This window comes from Sarcophilus harrisii, chromosome 2, assembly GCF_902635505.1.
Source record: "Sarcophilus harrisii chromosome 2, mSarHar1.11, whole genome shotgun sequence".
In the NCBI taxonomy this organism is placed as follows: domain Eukaryota; kingdom Metazoa; phylum Chordata; class Mammalia; order Dasyuromorphia; family Dasyuridae; genus Sarcophilus; species Sarcophilus harrisii.
The window spans coordinates 627,745,351-627,756,878 of NC_045427.1; the positions used below are offsets into that span (position 1 = coordinate 627,745,351).

Here is an 11,528-nt window from a genome sequence, read left to right on the forward strand (position 1 = left end):
TAAAAATAAACTGGGAAGAAAAACAAAAATGCAAACAGTTTACATTCATTTCCCAGTGTTCTTTCTTTGGGTGTAGCTGCTTCTGTCCATTGTTGATCAATTAAAACTGAGTTAGATCTTCTCTTTGTCAAAGAAATCCACTTCCATCAGAATACATCCCCATACAATATCGTTGTTGAAGTATATAATGATCTTCTGGTTCTGCTCATTTCACTTAGCATCAGTTCATGTATGTCCAAATCTCTCTCTATTCATCCTGCAGGTCATTTCTTACAGAACAATAATATTCCATAATATTCATATACCACAATTTACCCAACCATTCTCCCATTGATTCCCCTTTTTCTTTTATGGCATATTTACAGTACCTTATTGTAAAATTTGGATTAAGTATTTGATCACAAGCTCTATGTTATCTGTTGGCTTTTGTGTATCATCTGCCACTTCCACAAGACTTTCCCAAAATTCTCATTTAATGCTCTAAATCACTATTGATCAGAGAAATGCACCTTAAGACAACTCTGAAGCACCACTTTACACCTCTCAGATTGGCTAAGTTGACAGGAAAAGATAATGATAAATGTTGGAGAGAATGTGGGAAAACTAGAATATTAATACATTGTTGGAGTTGTCAACTGATCCAACCATTCTGGAGAGCAATTGGAAACTATGCCCAAAGGGCATATCAAACTGTGCTTACACTTTGGTCCAGAAGTGTTTCTATCTATTGGGTTTGTATCTTAAAGAGATCATGAAGGAGGGAAAGGGCCCCACATGTGCAAAAATGTTTGTGGCAGCCCTTTTTGTAGTGGCAAGGAACTGGCCACTGAGTGGATGCCCATCAGTTGAAGGATGGCTGAATAATTTATGGTATATGAATGTAATGGAATATTATTGTTCCTTAAGAAACGACCAGCAAGTTGATTTCAGAAAGTCCTGGAGAGACTTACATGAATTGATACTAAGTGAAATGAGCAGAACCAAGAAAACATTGAACACAGAGACAAGAAAATTATGTGATGATCAGTTCTGATAGACATGGCTATTTTCAACAGTGGGGTGATTGTGGGCAATTCCAATAAATTTGTGATGGAGAGAATCATCTGTACCCAGAGGACTGTGGAAACTGAGCATGGATCACATAGTATTTTCACCTTTTTTTGTTATTATTTACTTTTTTTTGTTTTCTTCCTCATTTTTTTTTCCTTTTTGATCTGATTTTTGTTGTGCAGGATGATAAATGTGGAAATATGTATAGAAGAATTGCATATGTTTAACATGTATTGGATTACTTGCTGTCTAGGGGAGGGAAAAAGTAAGGAATCAGGGAGAAAAAAATTAGAACACGAGGTTTTTTAAGGGTGAATATTAAAAACTATCTTTGTAATTTTTTGATTTTGAAAATAAAAAGCTATTTTTTTAAATCCTCATTTCCTCTGCCAACATCTGCTATATCAAAACCATGATAGGGAAATTTACTATGTAAAAAGGGACAAGCATATAGACAACCCTTACTCTCAAGCTCACATTCTAATGGAGGAAGACAAAACAAAGTGGAGGCAGAAGGTAAAGAGATAGAAAAGGTGATGAGAAGGTAGAAAATTTAGGGAGAAACTCAAGTTCAGATTGAAATGAGTAGAGCTGGGACCCTTCATGAGTTCAGGATAGAGACTTACCACTCAGTAGTGGTAATATATCAGTAGATCTCATCAGTAGATTTTCACAAGAGACAGTACTTCTAGAGTGAGCAGGTATAACAGTTCAAACTTAGATTGCTCATGGACAAAAATGGCGGCTACTGGAGAATAAGTTGTATGTTTAAAGAACTTAGAATTTTGTAAAAATGCATCCCTCAGCACAGTGTGGTGACTAAAGCACTGGAGAACTTGGAGTTAGGAAAACCTGATTTCCAATACAGACTTACTTTGTGATCCCAAGCAAAAGACATGACCTTTCTGGACCTCAGTTTCCTCATATTTAAATAGGGAGATTGAATTCAGGTTCCTTTCAGTGCTACATGATCCTATGATCCAGGGCATGTACACATAGTGGTATCCAGTAGTGGAAGTTATTGGTTATCAGTGATGATCATTATAGGTGGAAACAGTCAGAGGCAATAGTTGGTAGTGACAGACAGAACTAAAGCTGGTGCAGCTGATGGTGATAAGGAGATGAACAGAATCCTAATTCAATGGATTCATTCTGGGGATAGAGAGATCCTAGCTGAGAAACCAGGGCCCTGACATCTCAAGGAGGGAAATAGATTGTGCTGCGTCAGCTCAAGAACAGTGAGAAATGGAGGGGGCTAACATCAGCTCTCCCTTGGGGGCTCTGAGAAACCTGGGGGAAATTAGGAAGCCTCTGTGAAGTCAAGGGGCAGTAAGGAAAAGAGGGTGTAGCCCTAAGAGTGTGAGCAGAAAGATGGCTTGATGATACCCTGAGGATCCAGAAGAACCTGTCAGGCAGGAAATGCCAAGATCATGAGCTTCTGGGCCAGGAGGGCAGACAGGTATTAAGCACCTGGATTCACAGAGCTTATGTTTTTATAATAAAAGAACCCGCTCCAGCCACACCCAGGAGCAATTTGTTGAGTCAACCTGCTACCTCAGGTTCCAAAGACTCCAGTCTCCTTTAAGACTCAGCTCAAGCATTCTGGACAAAGCCTTCCATAGTCCACTCTGTTGCAAGTACATACCCTCTCCCCAAACTACCTTGCATTCATTTTGTACAGATCTTGTATATGGGCCATCCTCCATTAGTGTCGATGCCTTTTGAAGCCAACACCAAGACTGGCTCAGAAAAGGCATTTAATAAATGCTTGTAGATGGGTGGAGAGATGAATGGATAAATGGGTGGGTAAGCAGATAAGTGGGTGAGTGGATGGGTGGATGGATGGATAAATGGGTGGGTAGGCAGATAAGTGGGTAAATAGGTGGGTAGTTGGGCGGATGGATGGGTGGGTGGATGGATGATTGGGGGGGGGGGATGGATGATTGGGTGGTTGGGTGGAAGGAGATATTTTCTTGAGACCAAGTGAAAACTGGGTGAACCCTGAACATGCCCAGGCTGCTCTCTACTGTCTGCTCACCCACACATTATCATTTCTGCCAGGAGTTCAGTAGATGTTGCTTTCAATCAGTCACAGACACATAATCACAGGATGTTGGGCTAAAAACCTCAAGAGATAATGGAGTTGATGCCCCAATCTATTCCTAAGGATAACTGTGTTCCACAAAGGCTCCTTAGGAGCTCAGGCTCACAATTTCACTCCTCAAACTAGTCCAAATTGATATCCATACTCTATTTTAACCTACTCTAATTTAACAATATATATTTTGGGTTGTAAGAGGAAACCTTCTGAGAATAAATGTCTCAAGCAATCCCCAGGTCCAAGGGCACCAGAGTCAGCCTGCTAGAGACAAAGCTAAGAATTTCAGCATAACTAGGGCAGAGTGACCACTTGGCAGGCATCCCAACTGAGGTTTTCCCCAGCTGACCAGTCATAAGATTGAGCCTTGTGGTCTTGAGATCCCTTAAGGGAGATTGTAGCTTACAGAATTTATGCATGGAAACCCAATTGTTATGAGATTAAGCCTTATAGTCTCCATTAAAGGGAGACTGTAACCTTATAGAATGTATTCATAGAAAAATAATGACAGTAATTTTTTTTAGGAAAGTTTGTACATTTGTGTCCCCAAATAATATTTGCCTACCACCAGCTTGTTTTTCTTCCTGATAAACACTCCCAGAAATATTTTGCCCTGACCTCTGATATGGAACTGGGCCAGCTCCAGGGAGGCCACTCGGAATCACAGCATTAGAAATCCACTCTCAAAAAAACACTTTAGAACAATAAATCTTTGCATCGAGCTGATGCTCATTGTTTTACGTGTCATTCTCAGCACCAGGACTCAATAAGGGGTTGTTTTCCCCAAACATTTCTGGCTGACCCACGGATCGTTCCTGAGACATAAATTGAGCACCTAGACAACAACTTCACTTATTGACAGCCATATCTACACGGGGAAGTAGGGCACGGGGATCACAGCTGTAGAAAGCAAAAATCTATAGGGGAAACCAGACTCCTTCCAGAAGACTGCCACAAAGCATGACCCCATCCTCAAGATGGTACCATCACACCAGAGAGTACCTCCTCCCCCTGGAGGCTGTCCTTCCCTGCTCTTCTCCCCTTCCCCCTAATCAAACAACAATCAGTCCCTCAGGAGTAAGGAAACATCTTATTATTTTCTGGATGCACTTCTGTGACCACCTCTCAGGGGAGCTCCCCTTTCCCTCTCTCCCTTCCTCTCCTGCTTTTTTCTCCACAAGGATACTGAGGGATAGAGGTAAAAGCACTCCACTGTTTTCCAAGAGTTTCCAGTCCAGCTACAAAGGAAAGAAAAAAATAGACAAAATCATCAGAAGATAATAAAAGACGCATGACAGCATAGAATAGAGGCAGAACGTGAAATTTGGAACATTAAGATAAGGGTTCAAATCCTTGTACGATCACTTATCAGCAGTGGGCCTTATACAATGAAAGAGCCAAACTAATTGTCCAATTCTAAATCCTCTGATCTTTGCTAAGTGTCAAAATTACCGTATAGAAAAGTACTAGAGACAGCTTTTCCCAAAATGTGCTCCTCGGAGCCCTGCTGTGCCACGTGATGTGAATAAAGATTCTGGAAGGGAATTTAGATACTAAAGATATTTTTCCCTGAACATATTAAAAATTAAATTACATAGGTATTAAAAATACTGGTTACATGTAGCACTTTTTTGTTTAACAAATAGGTTTAATTTCCTCAATAAACCAGCAAAGTATATGAACCATTTCTTCATCATCTAATGTAGACCAGGTTGTGTTGGTCACTTGTGGAAAGCTCTGCTATGAATGCTGTTTCACCAGGTCTGAGAGATACTTTCCAAAGGGACTTTGATAAAGTGAGCTGGGATAATGGAGAAAGGCTTGTTGGCTGAAACTGCTGATGCTCCAGTCTCCCTCTTTGTCCCAGGTGTTGTTCAATATGCCAGGAAACCCAGAGAGATGATAGTAGAGCCAGCACAATATAGACAGAACAGACAGAACACAATACCTGGACTCAGGGAGACCGATCTGGGTTCCAACTTCCCTTAGACACTTTAGCTGGAGGACCTAGAGTCGATAATTTACCCTCTCTCCGTGTCAGATTCCTCACCCATGTGACTATATCAGCCTGGACAAGTCATTGAACTTTTCAGAGCTCCCAAGGACCCCCCTAAAACTATCAAGCAAAGCAATTGGCTGATTAGCAAGGGAATTTCCCCCCCCCCCCAGGAGTACCAAGAAATCAGGTTGAGGACAAAATGGACACGATATTACCCTGCCTCACAGGGCTACTGGGAAATGATGGGGTGTGTAAAATGCATGAACAGATCTCTGATGTGTAAATAACATCATCATTATTATTATTCTCATTATTGATAATATTTCAAGCTCAAAAATGTGCCCCTTTCTGGAGCTACTTTTCTCATCTACAAAAATGAAAGGATTTCGAATGCTCCCTCCCAGCTATGACTGCGGCTATAAATCATAGGCTTCTGTGACTGCAGACTCTATTGGTTATTCCGTAACAAAATAGTACTACCTTTCAGATTAAAGACAGTGATGTAATGCTCTGCGTGTACACTAGGGGGAGGTGTGGTGCAATAATAATCCCTTGTGGTTCTTTTACATCCCAATGGGACCCATCCTTACATCCAAGCAGGGGTCCCAGCATCTTCTGCCGCAGATGTTGCCCTTTCCCTCATCAGCCGCAGCCACAGAAGACCAGGAAAAGAAAGTCCTCACCACCAAAGTTCTTGGTCCTATCAGCTCATCCAGTGCCGGAAACCAATAATTATGTCTCCACCTATTAAAATGGGGGCTTCTTGAGGAGAGGGACGGCATCCCCAGCACTTAGCACTTTACACACTGAGAATTTAATAAACGCTTTCCCATTGATTCATTGGTGACCGCGCCTGCTGGAGACTCGGCTCTCGTTCTGTTCCCAAGGCTGAGTTTGTCCTGTGCCAAGGGCCAGAGCTGGACTAAGTGGCCTCCAAGGTCCCTGGCAGCTCAAAGTGTGTGTTCCCATGATCCAAGTCAGGATGGACCACGGGAGGCTCAGCTCCCTGTCCCCAGTCCCCCGATCCCAGCCCAGCCGGCAGCCTCTCCCCTGGAACAGACTTGTGCTTCGTGTGAAAGTTGACAGTTTTCAAACTATTCAAGAGCTCACGGTCAGCCAAGGTGTTTCCAAAAAAAACATTCATCACTCTGGAAGAGGACCAAGACATCAGGAAAGGTGCAAGTGAATTTGATTAAGTGAGGGAGAGCGGGGCAAAATCACCCAGCTTCATTCTCTCCTCCAGAACCATCTGGGTCCAGGGACAAGAGAGAGATCCAGACACAAGGAGATGAAATCAAGGAATTAGAGGAAATAAAAGAAAACAAAGCAGAGGGATTATATCCCAAAGAGATTATAAAGAAGGGAAAGGGACCTGTATGTGCACGAATGTTTGTGGCAGCCCTTTTTGTAGTGGCTAGAAACTGGAAACTGAATGGATGTCCATCAGTTGGAGAATGGCTGAATAAATTGTGGTATATGAAAATTATGGAATATTACTGTTCTGTAAGAAATGACCAACAGGATGATTTCAGAAAGGCCTGGAGAGACTTACACGAACTGATGCTGAGTGAAATGAGCAGGACCAGGAGATCATTATATACTTCAACAACAATACTAGATGATGACCAGTTCTGATGGATCAGGCCATCCTCAGCAACGAGATCAACCAAATCATTTCTAATGGAGCAGTAATGAACTGAACTAGCTATACCCAGAAAAAGAACTCTGGGAGATGACTAAAAACCATTACATTGAATTCCCAATCCCTATATTTATGCACACCTGCATTTTTGATTTCCTTCACAAGCTAATTGTACAATAATTCAGAGTCTGATTCTTTTTGTACAGCAAAATAATGTTTTGGTCATGTATACTTATTGTGTATCTAAGTTATATTTTAATATATTTAACATCTACTGGTCATCCTGCCATCTAGGGGAGGGGGTGGGGGGGGGAGGTGAAAAATTGGAACAAGAGGTTTGGCAATTGTTAATGCTGTAAAGTTACCCATGTATATATCCTGTAAATTAAAGGCTATTAAATAAAAAAAAAAAAGAAAACAAAGCAGAAAACACTGCAAAGATACCCCACCCTTTCCCCAACCCTGGATTCAAATCCCACCTCCAATCTCATCCACTGCCTGGGTAACATATGACAAATGGCTTCCTCTCCCAAGGTTTCCTCATCAGTAACCTGAGGACATAATCTCTGAAGTCCCTTCTAGCTCTAGATAATTGATCCTGCCATCTTATAAAAGAAGCTTTGTCAGAGGGAAAAGGACCCACACGTACAAAAATTTTTGTAGCGGCTCTTTTTGTGGTGGCAAAGAACCGGAAAATGAGTAGATGCCCATCAACTGGGGAATGGCTGAATAAATTATGCTATATGAAAGTAATGGAATATTATTGTCCTATAAAAAATGATGAACAGGCCTGGGAAGATTTACGTGGACTGAAGCTGAGTGAAACAAGCAGAACGAGGAAAACATTGTACACAGTAATAGCAGGATTGTGTGATGATCAGCTTTGATAGACTTGGTTCTTCTCAGTAGTTCAGTGATCCAAGGCAATCGCAATAAATTTTGGATGGAAAATGCTATCTGCATCCAGAGAGAGAACTATGGAGACTGAATGTAAATCAACATATGCTGTGTTCACTTTTTTTTCCTTTCCTTCTTCTCTTGTGGTTTTTCCCTTTTGTTCTGATTTTTCTCTCCTGACATGATTCATAAGGAAATATGTTAAATAAAAAAAAATTGGCTGTACATGTATAACCAAAAAAAAAAAAAAAAAGATGCTGTTTTTATATGTAACTAGGGAAAATAAAAAGTTTTTTAAATGAAAAAGAAGAAGCTTTGTCTTTAATAGGACTTCCTCAGTTCCTTTCTTCTTCCCTAGAGCATGTCAAGGTCTCATCATAGACCCTAAAAGAACAGAAAACAATATATGGTTGTATTGGACAGAACAGGACAAAAGCCTGTTAAGATGAAGTCAATAAGACTTAATTCAATGATCTGAAGGGAGGGCTGTGGCCATGACTAAGGAATGGTCATAATCCAAAGGACTCAGATGAATTTTACGCTTTTGTAGGCTTGGATTCATATTTCGGTGGTAACCATGCCTTGTTTCTCTCAGGGTGGTGTCCAGGGTCTTAAGCCATATCCCAAACTTCAATGACTTTAATCAAGAGCCCTTTCCCCTCCTCCCAGAGTAGGGTCATTCTTCAGGTCACACCAGTTTACATCACATTATTCCCAGATGACAAAACCCCAGAGCCTGGGGTTTTATGGGATAGCTTGAAAAGGGCTCTGGGCCAGAAAGGGTTAACCAGGACACTGGTGAGTCATCAGGAGGCTGCCCACTTCTGCTGGAGCCAGCAGGCGAAAACCTCAGCTGGCTCTGGGTCAGAGTTGAGCCAGATGTTCAAAACTGGAATGCAGCTGTGCCCTCCCTGCTCATGCCAGCAATAAGGGCAAGACACTGCATGGTCCCACCAGACATTGGGTATCAAAGGGCTCAGTCCTCTAGGAGAGGGGCAGGGCAGCAGCCAGAGTGAGCCCCAACAGAATGACTGGGGAAAGGGGGGACAGGATGGATAATAAGCAGGAAGAAGTGGTGATGAGGCTGCTGTTGTTCTCCAACAGGTGGTGCCATAACATGCAAGTGAATAGGATTCAAGTGAGGGAGCTGTGCAAGGTCACCGGCCTCCCCTCCAGAGCCATCGGGATCCAGTGATCAGATAGGGATCAGGATGTCTGGAGATTTAGCGGTGATGACAGGGGATGGGGAAGAATGGGGGGCAGGGGATGGAAAATCCAGCTTCATGTACTTCCTAGCTGTATAACACTTCATCGCCTTGCCTCAGTTTCCTCATCCGTAAAATGCCGATAACAATAATACTTGCCTCCCAGTTTTATTATAGGATCAAATGGCATAAAAATTGTAAAGCAATTAGGACAGAGTCACTGCTATGTAAATGTTAACTACAATTGTTGCTGTTGTATTGTTATTATTATTATTTGATCCACCTAGCAACCTAGTAAGTTAAGTCCTGGTTATTCTCATTTTAGAGATGAGGAAACTGATTAAATGACTTTTCCAATCACACACAAGTACTAAACAAGATTCTGGCCACGTTTTCCCAACTCCAAGTCTAACATAGTCTATCTATCTATGGTCCTATAGTTGAATCATTTTTTTAAAATTTAATGGAAGAATGAATGTTAAAATAGATTTTATATGTAATGGAAAAAATTGTGGAAAAGAAAATTTAGTTGAATTAAATTAGGGGCAGCTAGGTAGTGCAGTGAATACAGCTCTGGGCTTAGAATCAGGAAAACTCATATTTTTGAGCTCAAATCTGGCCTCAGATACTTATAGCCTGTGGGACCCTGGCTAATCAGGGTCCTGGATGGCTAATTTGGGCCATAGACAAAGAACTGGTATCACTGCATGCAATCTGGAAGTCTGGCTATTCCCTGAGACAAACAGGGAAGAGCACTGATAGGATCATCCAAGCCTTAAACGGGCTTTTTTGTTCAAATGGGATTTTAATTACAGGCCCAAGCCAGGAGGAAGTCTCTTTTAAAAAAAAAAAAAAATTTATTTTTAATACAGACTGCTTTATAAATCATGTTAGGAGAGAAAAATTAGAGCAAAAGGGAAAAATCATGGAAGAGAAGAAGAAAACAAAAAAAGAAGTGAATATAGCATGTGTTAATTTATATTCAATCCCCCTAGTTCTTTTTCTGGATGTAGATGGCATTTGCTGTCCAAAGTCTGTTGGGATTGCTTTGGATCACTGAACCACTGACAAGAACCAAGTCTTTCAGAGTTGATCATGGCACATTCTTGCTGTTATTGTGTAATATATTCCTAGTTCTGCTTGATTTGCTCAGTTTGTGTAGATCTTTCCAGACCTTTCTAAAATCATCTTGTTCATCATTTTTTATAGACAATAATATTCCATTACCTTCATATACCATAACTTGTTCAGCCATTTCCCAATTGATGGGCATCCACTCAGTTTCCAATCTTTTGTCACATAAAAAGAGCTGCCACAAACATTTTTGCACATGTGGGTCCTTATCCCTCCTTCATAATTTCCATGGGATACAGACCCAGTAATGGCAGTGCTGGGTCAAAGGGTGTATACAGGTTGATAGGCCTTAGGGCATAGTTCCTCATTGCTCTCCAGAATGCTTGGATCATTTCACAATTCCATCAACAACACATTAGTGTCTCTGGCAGAATTCTTGAATGAATTCTTTGCATTGACAAAATCATCATAACTCCACAGTCAATGTATCCAGTCACAAAGTCAAGTTATGATGTCAAATTCTTGAGATTATATTTCCCCTATGAAAGGATTTAACTTAGCTCACCAACTTGATAATTCCTGTTACGGTGCTAAATCCCTGTTAGAGTTAACCTGTGTTTCCCCGCAACTTCTTTTTGAGGTTAATCTGCTTGCTAAGAAGTCACCTATTAGGACCTAGGCCTAAACTCCTTTTAGGGTTAACCCCATTTGCCTTAATGGAGTCTCTCCTAGGGAATTTGTCTTTCCCCTTGTTAATTGCTAAAAAAAAAAAAAAAAAAAAAAAACCCTTATGAATTTAGTCTGCTTGATTTGCCTCTTGATTTGGAGAAGGTCTAGGTCTATAAATTTTTTTGTGATAACTCTCAACATGATATAGTTTTGGGGGATGACCTGTACCTCATCATTGGAGGTCTTCTACAGATTCTGATTGCACCCCAAATGTCATCAGTTTACCCTGCTTGCCTCAGTTTCCCCATCCATAAAATGAGCTGGAGAAGGAGATAATAAACCAACTCCATTGTCTTTGCCAAGAAAAGCCCAAAATGGGGTCACAAAGAATCGGACATGACTGAAAAACAACAACAAAATGTGCAGCATTGTGCTAAATGCTGGGGATAGAAAAAGGCAAAAAATATTCCCTATTCTTAGTTTGATGGGAGAGATGATTTGCAAATATATATTCCAAAATCCCCTTCAACTCTTACCTTCTATGCTTGCAGAAGCTTATGAACATGGTGATACCTCCCTTATGCTCTGGGGTCTAGAAGAGCACTTCCTGCTCTCAGCAAAGCAAAGGAACAGGAGGAGAGGGAACGAATCAGATCAGAGTCCAAAGGACACAGCGGGTTGATGTTTGCTCAGACGGGTCACCCCTAGGTGTCCAGTGAAAAATCTGGTGTTTGGAACCTGTCCCTCTTTGCAAATTCCCCTGAGCATGTCAGTGGCCAACTGGTCACAGAAAGTCTCTGGACTCCAGCCCCTGCCTCCTGATGGACCTTACCCATCTCCAGGCAATGTGACTGCATCAGCCTGCAAGCCTGTAAGGACACAGCCCACTTTTTG

At 41.4% G+C, this 11,528-nt stretch overlaps 1 long non-coding RNA gene across 1 annotated transcript; it reads right to left on the minus strand.

Annotated features, from left to right (window-relative positions):
* Positions 1-1,392: 1,392 nt before the first annotated feature.
* LOC116421968 lies at positions 1,393-11,285 on the minus strand. Its single transcript, XR_004232565.1, has 3 exons — positions 11,171-11,285; positions 5,738-5,891; positions 1,393-4,386 (listed from the first exon to the last, which is right to left on the minus strand). It is a non-coding gene; the product is annotated as an uncharacterized LOC116421968 (long non-coding RNA).
* Positions 11,286-11,528: the final 243 nt, after the last annotated feature.